The sequence below is a fragment of the Triturus cristatus genome, chromosome 2_2 (assembly GCF_964204655.1).
Source record: "Triturus cristatus chromosome 2_2, aTriCri1.1, whole genome shotgun sequence".
NCBI lineage: Eukaryota > Metazoa > Chordata > Amphibia > Caudata > Salamandridae > Triturus > Triturus cristatus.
In genome coordinates, this window is record NC_140582.1 from 969,889,932 (window position 1) to 969,903,108 (window position 13,177).

The 13,177-nt window shown below is 46.7% G+C and overlaps 1 pseudogene; it reads left to right on the top strand.

Annotated features, from left to right (window-relative positions):
• The window catches only part of LOC146863017 (selenoprotein W pseudogene), a 31,060-nt pseudogene extending 18,373 nt beyond the window's left edge, over positions 1-12,687 (top strand).
• The last annotated feature ends 490 nt before the right edge of the window (positions 12,688-13,177 follow it).

Consider the following 13,177-nt stretch of genomic DNA (forward strand, 5'->3'; position numbering starts at 1 on the left):
CTTGTGAAATGTTATTGGAGGCAAACACACTTCAAAATGTAATGAGAATACAAACAAGCAAGAATTGACTCAGAGTGATGTCATTACTACAATGGGCACGCAGGAGGAACCACTACTCCATGGGTACAAGATGTAGATAGTTCAGTGTTAGACCTGTCAGCCTTAGGGTGGTCTTTCCCCAAACATTTTGCCTTCACCACTCCTATTTTCGCTAATCTCGTTTTTGTTCACCTTAGGACTGTGTATACTTTTCCAAGGCTATCAGGTGCTAAAGTGCTTGTAATCTCTTCCCTAAACATGGTAAAATTGGCTTACACCCAATTTGCACATTTAATTTACTTGTAAGTCCCTTATAAATTGGTACTACAGGTACCCATGGCCTGTAAATCAAATGCTACTAGAGGGCTGCCACACTTATTGTGCCACCCACTTACAGCCCTGCAAACGTGTCTCAGGCTTGCCATTACAGCCTGTGTGTGCAGTTTCAAACTGCCATTTCAACATGGCAAAATAAGCCTCTTGCCAGACCCAAACCTTCCTTTTTAATACATATGTCATCCCTAAGGTAGGCCCTAGACAGCCCGGAGAGCAGAATGTGGTATATTTAAAAAGTGGGACAGGTACTTTTAAGTTTTACATGTCCCGGTAGTAAAACACTCCTAAATTCATTTTTCTCTACTGCAAGGCCTATCTCTACCATAGGATAACATTGGGTTACATTATTACATTTAATAAGACATAACTTTCAATTGTGAGCAGTTAGAGAGGTCACGTTTGTTGCCTCAAGATTTATAATTAAAACACCCTCTTTAATGGTAAAGCCATATTTTTTGTCACAATTCTGAAAATGCTTTTTTTTAGAAAGTTGGAACTTTCTTTGTCCCAACAATTTTCCTACTGTCTGTATCCGAGGACACATGACTAGATGTAGTTTGCAGTTAATCTTTGTGTATTGCTCACAGACAGTGAGACAAAGAGAAGCTAGGTTTTCGCAGGATGGGCAGCTCTAAGTTAACGAAAGGGAGGGGCTGCCGCCTGTCACACTTGCACATCACAAAGGCCCTGCCTGGGCACTCTCACAAAGAGTTTGACACCAGTCTATTGCGACCCCAGGTAATACGGGGCCAGGGCAGGGAGGTATGAAATTCCAAGCATTTCTAAGGGTTGGAAACTTCCAGAATCTTCTCCTACTTCAAAGTAGGCACCAGGTATTAATATTGAACCTCCGACCCCAACTTTTCAGTACAGCTCTGGACCTGTGGAAGACTCAGAAGAAGGACTGCTGTGCTGCTTTGCTGCAAGGAGGTCTGCCACTCTGCTACCCTGCTGAACATTTTTCCAGCTCTACTTATTGGATTTGTTTCATTTTGGTTTAAAATTAGTTAATAAAGTTTACTCTATTTCTTTTAATTGGTGTGGGATTTTTCTTGTGTTGTGTCTCACTTTGTTACTGTTTGAAGTGCTGCATATATAATTTACACATTGCCTCTAAGTTCCCAAACTTAATGGGGATCTGTGCAAAAGCTGTGCAGATTGAAACTGGTACTCAATCAGGAGCAGTGCTCTCTGTTGAGCAGAAAGAACTACAACAGTGAGGTAACTTATTGCCTGCTCCAAACGGTGACAGGCCGCCACTTCAAAGTAAGATCCCTACCTGTTTTCATATTGGCAGCTCTCAATTGTTATCCTGGCAATGGGGGCCTTCCTTGACACCAATCACCACCAATCACCAGAGCAAATTGTAAACTAGATTGTTAATCTTATGAGCTGATTAACAACGTGAAAGACGCTTCAAATACACAATGGATGAAGAGGTGTAGCTCAAACATCCAGCGGCTGAAGGGGACTAAGTCAAAACCCTTTCTCTTAATGTTAATGCCAAAAGGTGCTGGCTATCGCTCGGCCTAAAGAGAACGCCCCCGTGCAGACTCATCTAACTGCTACTGCCTATCTCTGGTGCAATGGTGCAACTCAGTGTATCACGAATGACTGGTAAAATAAACCAATGGCTAATGAATGTGGGCTGATGCATATGTGAATGATACAGCAACGAATTGTTGTTGGCTGGGGATATTTTGCGCTTCTCCTAGCATAGATTATTTAAGCTTTGGCGAACTGAACCTGTTCGTGGCTAGAGCTAGAAAGAATTTATAAAATACAGAACAAGTGTATATAAGACAAAGTCCCAAAGTAACATAGACATAAATAAAACATCAATGTACAGGACAACTTTGAAGAGGAGCAATGTCAATAAATTATAAACTACACTACAATTAAAAAAAACAGCAGTAAAGTTTACGTCAGTTAACCATATAGCATTAAGACACAATAATAAAAATCATCAAACACTTATTGACCAGGTCCTCATGTTATTCTTGTTTTTTTTTATTTGGGAGAACAGTAGCAAGGGTATTTCAGCAAGAAAGTCCGTATTTAGTAACAACGATCTAGGTACACAGCAAAAAGTAAGCAGTTTATATGAATAACATAAAAAGTATATTGTTAATTAAGGTAGTAGGTGAGTGATGATGCAAAACATTGGACATAAGGCATTACATACATTAAAAAATCTTGGTATAAGTCTATTTAAGGCGGAGTAGAATGATGAAAGATCGAATGGTGATGAAGAAATCCTACTCAGAAGATCATAATAATATATGAAAAGTCTATGATATAGAACTAGCACTGAGATCAATCAAGTAGTGCAATAGTTTAAGTTTTCTCTTATCAGTATAGCCCTATTGGTAAAGTAAAAGTTAAGTTAAATTTTCAATAGGTTTTAAAGCTCCAAATGAAAGACAAGGCATCTTTATCAGATTACAAAGAGTATAATGAGAAGACTAGATCATTAGGGGCAAACACACATTTATTAGCTGGAGATTCCCTAAAGCAAACTTCATAAAAGCAGCAACCACATAATTACCAGAATCATATTCAACAGATAATTATAGGGTCAGGATCCTGTCTCTAGAATTAGCCTTCTGCTTTAAAGGCGTGGACACAAATACAATTTACTCAGAAAAGCATTATCTGGGTAGTCAAGTTCATTTTTGTCAATACTCAAAATCTAACAATTTTATTGCCATTCTGCATCACAAAGCGGAATCATATTTATTGAACATGCTGGAGTTATGTGGCCACTGGAAATAAGGGTCTTAGGGGCATATTCTCAAGGACTTATCGCCAAGTTAGCAGCACTTTATCGCAGCCAAAGTGGCGATAAATGTATCGCCCTATTCACTAGCTGGTGCTAACAGCCGACATCACCAGTTTTCCTGCAATAGCAGCCGCAAAAAACATCGCCACGGATGACACCGGCAACCAACGCTAATGATATGCAGAGTAGGCGTTCCCGTGCAAAAAGCCGCGACAACACCACTTCGCAACATTCTCAACGACCAGCCAGATCGGTGATAAGATCCCAAAACATGAGATAAGGCGTGGTAGCAGCAGGGATTTAACCCCTGCTCTTACCTGGTGTTAAGTCGGACGACAACCTGCACCATCAAAGGGAGCCCAGCCCAGAGCCATACTTGAAGAACAACAGATGCCATGGAGCTACTGATCATGCAGCTCGGAGCCCCAAGAGGGCCACAACACCCACCGCCACCACCCCCAGGCCCGCCACGCCCCCCGGTCCCCATCCGCCCCTCCACCCGGACTACCACAGAGGCAGCGCAGATAAAGACAGCGGACCTTCAGAAAACGCACCAGCCTCACAGACTGAACACCAGAGGATGTCATTGCCCACTACAGGCTCAAAAGGATAACCATCCTTCGCATCCTGATTATCATTGCCCACAAGCTGAGGGTACTAACACAGCGGACAGCCAACATTCCTCCGCAGACATAGCTGCTGGCTGTGCTGCACCTCTTGGCCTCTGGTACCTTCCAACCAACAACCGCCGGAGTCGGAGGAGTCTCACAGCCAGCTCTATCGAAGTTCCTCACACATGTCTTGGATGACATCATTAGCTTGGTACCCCAGCACCTTCACTTCCCCCACACTGCGAAGAAACAGCGGAGACCAAGCAAGGTTTCTACGCAATAGCCGGCTTCCCGCACATGTTGGGGGCAATCGACTGCACACTTGTACTCCTCGTGCCCCCTGCCGCCACTGCACAAAATTACCACAACAAGAAACACACACATTCCATCAATGTGCAGGCAATAGTGGACCACCTGGGACTCTTCACCAATGTTGTCACCAACTACCCAGGCAGTGTGCATGATTGCTTCATCTTCCGACAGTCCATCATCAACCAGCGCTTTCAGGATGGCACCTATGGGAATGCATTGCTCGTTGGTAAGTATCAAATGAACTCACCACACACCTCAACTCCACAATCATGCAACTCACAACTCTGGGAATGCACATGTTACAAACTCACATATAACTTGCCAAACAACATGCCCACCTACCACACATGAAAGCACAATTTACTGTGGTAATCTGGGCTAGCCATGTACACAAGCCATCAATGGCATGGCACCTCAGCCACACAATAGCAGAATGTGGGGAGAGGTGAGAACCAGGCATGTGCGAAGGAGGCAAGTGACCCATGAATGAGAATGTACACAATGCCAAGTGTGGCATGGACGTGCTGGCCAGACTGCAGTACGCAGACCACAGACATGTTCATGTCGACATACACTGCTGGTGTTTGGAGTGTAGTGGACAGTGGACGCAACCATGTCACCTCAGCCAGTGGGGAAGATCGCGGAAATGTAGCTTGTTATGTCCCCCCCTGTAAGCGGGAGTGGAGTGGGCAGGCTCGGCGTACGCCAGGCTAGCGTAGGGGTGTGAATGAAAAGCACGTTGGTGTGGGCGTGGTTCTCTTCTGGAATGGCCAACGTGTCTGCCAAGGTGGCGCCTCTCACCCCACCACGATGCTGACGCCATGAGCGGTGGTGCTGGCGATCCTGTGTGCCTGCTGCACCCCAGGCCACTGGTCCCCAGACCCGTCTTTGTCTCCCCTGTGAACCCAGGCCTCACTGCTCACCTGCCGACACCGGCATGTGTCAAAGAGGGCCTACCACATGCCAGTGCAAGCTCCAAGTCCGAGGCCCGCGATCTTGGCAGCCTCCTCAGACCATCGCTGGCCTCTGCGACACACTTCTTTCTCGTTGACGTACTCCACTGCTGCCTCCGGCATACACTGCGGTCTAGTAGGTCACTCATTTGGAACTGAGTCTTGATATCATGATGGCCGAGTTCATATGTTAATGGGACGTTTGACATCACTGTACTCCCTTCGATGTGGTGCCAGCAACTCTGTGCATAGCATTCCAACTACTCGTGTCTGTGGTCCCTTGCTGACTGCTGCCTTCGGCCTACACTGTGGTCATTGTACGCAAGGAGAGGAGTAAGAAGAAGACGCGGTTCAGTCCGGAGGAAAAAAGGATCATCGTTATGGAGGTGATCGAACACTACCATCAACTGCTCTGGTGTCACTAACTCTGTGCATCGCAAGCCAACGACACGTGGCTGTGGGCCCCTGCTGACCGCTGCCTCCGGCCTACACTACAGTCGAGTAGGTCACACATTTGGAACTGAGCCTTGATTTCTTTATGGCAGAGTTTATATCATTGTACAGGCCTCATCGCAGACTGCATCCCCTTTCAGCTCTGGTGCCACTAACTCGGTGCCCCGAAATTCATGGACACTCTCTGGTTGAACTTTGGTGGTGTCCGAGTATATGGCCTAGGGGTGGTCTTCATCTTGGTGTTAAGAATGAGTCTGTAACATTCATCTCCTCCATATTTCCTGTTTCTGCTTGGTTCTGCCCTCTGCATCATGCCCTGGAAGAACACCTTCCACTGTCCCCCGAAACACTCAGTGACATTCACCTTGGACATCGACGATGACCCGCTCAGCTCTTGTGGCCCTACCTCAGTGCACCGCAAGTCACCGTCCCGTGGCGGTGTGCCTGTGCCGGCGGCAGTGCATCCGGGGCCACTAACTCTGTGCAGCTCAAGTCATGGACCCTTGCTGTTTGAACTTTGAACTTCTGATTGTCTGATCAAATTTGTAGTTGTTGCCAGCATCAACCACTCCCTGAGGGCTGGTTTACACTCACCCCGCACCCATCCAGCACTGGCGTCACTGGACATGTGACCCTGGCAATAAAAGGGGCCGGGCGCACGTGCCCATAGCCAGTTCCACAGACTATCTAAGTGTGTCTGTGTGGTCATTATGTATGCATGAGGGCCCCGGGCCCTACCACATAACATTGTGCTGTGTACAGCGGACGCAACCATGTCACCTCAGGCAGTGGGGTAGACCTGGGACATGTAGCTGTGTCATACCCCCCTGTAAGCACAAGCAGAGTGGACTGGCATACGACAGTCCAGCGTAGGGGTGTGGTTAATCAACCCTGCGCTCTGGGCGTGGTTAAGTTTTGGCCTTGCCAAGGAAGTAACTAATGCGTGCGTCTCTGTTGTAGTGTCAGCATCACCCGTCCCGCAATGGACAATGTTGCAATGTAGCATGCCCCCGGAGTGTGTGCTCGGCTGAAGGGGTTAATGAGGGAGCGCAAGCCCACTCGGGGTCCGGGATCATACATGCCAACTGTTGTCTGTGTTGCTATTACCGCAGCATAAGCCAAAGGTCTACCCTCAACCGCATCGCGAGTTCAGCCAGCCATGAACTCTACATCTGTGTCCGCCATATCCTTACCATAGGCCTACACACACGTGACCGCCCACCTTCAACGCACAACATCAGAGTGTAATTGTCAGGCTTGTGGACATGGGCAGACTGGCATGACAATGGTGTGCCGTAGGAGTGCAAGTGATGCAACCGTGCTGCACACACTAGACAATAGGCGCGGGGGAGGGAGGAGCAGCATTGAGGCTACGTAATACACATTGATGCCGCTCATTTTCTACAAGCAGCACATGTCCAACAGGAATCACTAAGTCACACATATCACACACCAATGAACCAGTGAGCCTGCCAACACATAATGCAGAACCAACTATTGACTCATGTCTCTCTGCACTGTCACAGGTGGCCAAGGATATGCACTCTGCCCTTCGATGATGACACCCCTCCGAGCCCCAAACACACAGGCCCAATGGCAGTACAATGCGGCCCACAAATGCACCAGGGGCTTCGTGGAAAGCACATTTGGCATGTTGAAATCACGTTTCAGGTGCCTGGACATCACAGGTGGAAGACTCCAGTTCAGCCCAGACAACGTGTGCAAGATGATCGTTGCATGTTGTTTGTTGCACAACATATGTGTACACACCAATGCTGGATGGCTACAAGTACCAGATGCACCGGACGATGATGAGGAAGATGAAGCAGGTGGACCACACCCCGCTGCAGCTGCAGCAGGAATAGCCCGTAGGAACATCATCATTGACAATTTCTTCACATGAGCACTTCACATTGTCACAGTCCTTAGCAATCATGGGAAAGTACAAAATGACCACAGGCACAGCATGTGCAAATAAATTCATTCCAACACACATTCCCTGAGTGCATGTCACTTCCCTGTACAAGCACATCACTCTGACAAGTGTAAGTGCAACATGTAGTGCTAACAATCTCAAGAATTGGAAATAGATGGTGGGTGTGTCCCCTCTGTACAGAGAGGCTGTTTGGGGTGTCAAACATTCAAAATGCCATTTCTTTGTGTCAAAGATAGTATGGAATCCCATCAGCGTTTCACATGTGTACCAAATCATTACATAAAGGCTGTCATTTGTGACCTACAATTGACAACAAGGCTTCTTTTGGGGTCAGATATGCACCATCATGATGCAGGGATGCACCCTCTGACTCAAGTCCCACAACATGAGCAACATGGACATAAGGGGGAATCACTGCCCCTACATTCATCCATGCTTTCATACTTGATTAATCATAGAAATGACACATCTGTGTGTATTAGAATGTATTATTCACATTCAGTGGAGTGTTGAAGCTGTCTTAGTACTGGGCCATGCAGACAACACTTTACTATGTTGCCCCGTGGAGGGCCAGCCAGAGTCCTTTAGGGATTGACAAGTTACTCGGAAGGGGAAGAGTCCACTCCACAGGCTGATTGCTGTGCCATTGTTTTGCAAACAATATATGGCAGTCCATGTCGAGGTGCAAGTTTAGTGTCGCAGAGTGTATCGGGGGACAGTGGAAGGTGTTATTCCAGGGCATGATGCACAGGGCAGAACCAAGAGGAAGAAGCCATATGTCGGAGATGAATGTTACTGCTTCCTATTTACCACTGAGGTAGATTCATCCTCTGACGTTTCATGTGCCTCACATGTGGGTGGTGGTGTTTGATCTGCAGCACTGTGTGACACTGACACATCAGGGGCCGGAGATGTGGATGTAGAAGTAGCAGCAGCATTCATCTGTGCAATGTCTTGTGGCATCACTCCCATGATGAGGATCTGCAGGGCGTGGAAGATCTCATCTACAGCTTTCTCGTGTGCAGCCGTGGTAGCCATTCTTTGCGCCTGCATCCACTCCATGTTCTCCATGACCCTCCTTATGTTTCCCAAATCATGGATGACATCGCTGTAGCCACTCTGACTAGACAGTTGATGTTGTCTCCGAGTCATGACTCCAGCGACGCCAGCCATGGATTATTGGAGGGCATGGGGCGGACTGTGGGAGTCTAAGTGGTCCCTGATGTGACTTAGACACTCACGTATGGCATCTAGTTTGGCTGCGATGAGTTCGAACCCCACCCGCACCTGTTCAGCCAGCTCCTTCTAGCAGTCTAACACATGGCGTTGGAACACAATTGTGTTCTTCGGTGAGGTGCTGGGAGCCAGACATGGTGGTGTTTGCTTCCTGCTGTGTGGTCTGTGCAGGCGGTGGGCTCACCTCGATGGTGCTGGGCTGACCTGCTACTGGAGGTGGGGAGTGGAGGCTGTCCATGAAGTGTTGGAGTTCATCTAAGTCGATGTCCTGGGGGTCGTCTCCATCATCACTGACGTGATGTAGGGTCTGCTCTGCAGGAGGTGTTCGGTTTTCCCCCTGCAATGTAAAGGGGAGATGCAGCTTCACAGTGTGTTCCATGAATGTTGACGCATTGGCGAGGTTTACATTCAGACTGCATGATGATGTACATTGTGACTGTTTGTGGTGAGATGCCTATTTGATGCGGGACAGTGGACATTTGTACACCATCAGGGATGTGAGGTTGCACTTGTACATTTTCATCTCACAGTTTCCTGCTATGCCAGATGTGATTAGCCATTTTTGACACACATGCGGCACCAGTTGTGTCCTGTGTTCTGTTGTGAAAGTGTTGCAGTTTGTACCACATTGTTGTCAATGTTTAGGTGCTCTTATTCTTATGTGTGTGTGCTGCATTGTGGGTGAGTCGCCCCTGCAGCTCTGCTTTGGCTGCACCTTATCCCTTTCAGACAGTGTGCCTTTGACTTCTGTGCTTCAACAGTGCTGAGATGTAGCGGACTTGGGTGAATTGCGCTCTTGGTCGAGTTGGGCCTCTTGGGCATGGTTTGTCTGCAGATGTGTTGTTGACGTCAGGGGTTGTTTGTGCACGTGGATGTGTCAGAGTGTGACCTGCTCCTTTCCGGATGTGGTCCACACTCAGCCACCTCAGTGTCGTGGCGTGCACAATGTCATGATGATTGGACTGCAACCATGCTAATCGTCATGTAGTCTCACTTGCAGTGTCAGTGTGGCTCACAAATATGCATCTTTGCTGGGGTACGGGGGCCTACTTGGTGTTTGTATGTGTGCTGCAGTGTACCACAGGGATCAGGGACATGATCCAGAGTCATTGTGGGTGTGCAGTGTGCTCTACTTAATTGTGCATGTGTGCCATTGTGTCCTTCTTCTCCCGTCCCGCCAGTCCCTGGTCGGTACTCACCCTGTTGATGTTGTGTCAGGTCATGTTGAGCAGTGTCCGCATCCACAACTCCTGGCACCGTATCCCGACTGATGACTGTGGCCACCATTTCTCCATGTCATCCAGCTCCTGGTGTGCCGCTGGACCCCCACCTCCAATGAGCGTTGCTGCTTTCATGTTGGCATTGAGTTTCTTCTTGGTTTTGCCTTTCACATCATTCCAGCGCCTCTTGACCTCTTCCATTGTCCTCCTCAACGCTGCAACTGCATTCACATGGTCCAAGATAGTCTGCCATATTTGAGTCTTTGTTGCCAATGACACGTTGGAGGTGACGAACAGTTGTTGGTAGTGTTCTATCACCTCCGTGACAATGATTCTGTTTTCCTGCGGACTGAACCGCGTCTTCCTCTTCCTCTTCCTCTTCTCCTTGGCCTTCCCCGACCCCGAGGTTCCTTGCTGGTTGTCTGTGGGGCTTGTGGGGTTCACGTTGTCCTCTGAACCTGGTCCGGGTGCATCCATGGTACTACGCAGTTTATTTTTTTTTGCCTTCTTTTTGTTCTGCTTTTATAGTGCATTTTCCCACATGACGCCTGGGAATTGCAGGCCTGTCACTGGTTATCGCTGATTTTTGCATCGCGACTGGCCACATCGCAACTTTTCTCGCGTTCGTGTTTCACATTTTTTCTGTGTCGCGTTAATTTTAACGTGGTCATTTGGCGCATTATCGTGAGACTATCTCATGGTGCCGCCAGGTTGAGAATACAACGTTAACACAGTGTTATTTTCACACGATAGACTGCGATGTGCAAAGTTGAGTTAAGCTAATTTTGCGATAATTATCACACGTTCTTGAGAATATCCCCCATAATGTTTTAAAATAGCAGTTAATATGCACAAATCGAGACATCAGTAAAAAGTTTAGCAATCTGATTTAAAGATGCATGTTCAGCATCTTGTGCAACTAAGAATGCTCGGAACATGTCTAAGGAAATTATTCTGCATGGCTTCCAACCCACGGTTTCTGGGGCCTCTTTAAATCTCACTCATTTATAAGACAGTGCAATTCACTCTCAGTGTGTAAACTTTAAAAAAAACAAAAGTTAGACCTAACCCCCAAATGTACAGTAGAGGAGCATTAAGCTTTCTACTTTGGACTTTAGACTAGAAGCATTGCTTGGTGCAGAAAGATGCTTATGCAACTTTATTTTTTTTTACATTAAAGAGATTTATGACACAGTAAGAATAATGCATAGCAAGGTACTATAACTGCAATAAACACATGTAGAAAACAACATAAAAATTTAACAATGAAAGTAATAGTATAACAATGTAAAAGTACACAATTATGAGTGAAGAATAAGCCAAATTAGAACAATAGTAATATAATGACATGCACCTTGTTAAAGGAAAAACTAGCCTTTTTAGCAATTTAAAATAAAAAAAATAGGGTGTAAGAAAGAGAGGAGAATAAAAGGGAAAGGAACTACAGTAGTTGAGTCAAAGGTAGCCACGTTAATTCACACTTAACTGCTATCAGCATCAAGGATAAATTAACCCTATCCAATCTATATTCGTGCAAACTACATTCCACCCAGTGGTGGCTGATAATTGTACCAGGGAAGGGGATGGGGGACACACACGCACACATTAACACTCACACCCATGCATTCACAAATGCACACATGCATACAGCCATTAATGACACTCACTAACAAATACACATACATTCATGCATGCACCAAACTTACAAAAAAACATAAAACTTACCTCAGAGGTCCCAGGTGGGTTGAGAGTGCTGCCTTCCCTCACTGGCCTCACCTAAGGTCAGCCAGTGAGGGAAGGCAGCAGTCCCTCATCCGTCACAGACTGGGATGGGGTCAGTGAGACTGCTGACCCCACCCACTCTGTGACGAAGTGTCACTGATTGACACTCTGCCCTGAGCAATTCAGGCCTTAAAACAGAAGCACCCAAGTCCAAGGCAATGAGTGATGCTCCCCCTCATCACGAGGGGAAGACCTCAAGGCACTTTTGCTAGCCTTAGGAGGTCACGTCCATAGAGCTGTGAAATTCCCAGTCTGGCAAATGTCAGCTCAGGCACCCAGGAGCATGCACAATTTGAGCGTGTCTAACTCCTAGCTGCCTTACATGAACAAGAAGAGTGTCTGCCAGGCTGACCTTTGCTCAGCTTGACAGACATTCTTCTTGCTGGTGAAAAAGGTGGGAGGCAGACCCCTCAGCGCACGTAGATGGGCAGCTGATGCCACCATGCCCTAATTGTAAACTTATTTGCATCTTTGTGTTAAACAATATTCACGTAACGAATTGTGTTGCTGCTGGAAGTGGAGCTTCATCCGTCTGTAAAACTGTCCTGTAGCCATGCCGGTGAAAATACTGAGGGTACCACCCCAAGTATCAACGGCTCAAGGCGGAACTGGAAGAAATGTTCCCAGGCAAGCTGGCGATAACTGGAGAGGGTACTCCAACATCAACAGGGTGGTTGGAGGTCAGAGTTGAAGGTCAACTGGTACATTCCAAAAAAAATGGCGATGGGTATGTCGACAGGGATTCAAAGATGCAGAAGATCACAGCAGCTATTGAACGAGCCCTGAAGATGTAACGTCTGGCCGTAGGAGGCCTGACATTTAAACAAAGTTCAGTTCGTCTTCGCTTCCTTCACCTTGGCCGAGCAGTTCATGACGGGGACGGCTGAAAATGTCCTGCGGGGCACCGCACTCTCCCGAAGCATCTTGCAGCATGTCACCGTGAAAGAGGCCTCACATGTTTTGAACTTTGCTTGCAATGGAACTCACCACCCTTCTAACAATCGTTCCACAACACAATTACTCAATCGGAAAACTCATTTCTCCCAAAATACGTTTTTATTGCTTCTGTAGGACATGAATAGTGTGAGACCTCCCACCCTGTTGCAATGTGGTAATGGTAGTTGGAAAAAACTGCCCTGGTGGTTCTTTTTTCGCATGTTTAAGACTCCTTGCTATTCAGGAGCTGGGGTTTTATACATATATTTTTTGTAGGTTTTTGAAATCTGTTGGATAAACCATTCACGATAAGAACTGTTGAAATGTAGCATTTAACTTTTTAAATATTTTTAAGAGGTTATACATTTGTAACTGATTGTTGCAGATGACTTCTGTTGCCACTTTGCACAAGATTGCACACACGTGTATAGGTCTCTATCTGCTTCCACAGACTGATTAGTTTCCTATTAGAGTAGTATGTTTTTCTTTTTAGGAACTACATTCTCTGTGCCGCTTGGATGAACAGCACTGCAAGATATTTTCTGTTTTGCGGGCTGGTAAATTCTGTGTGGAAATAAAGT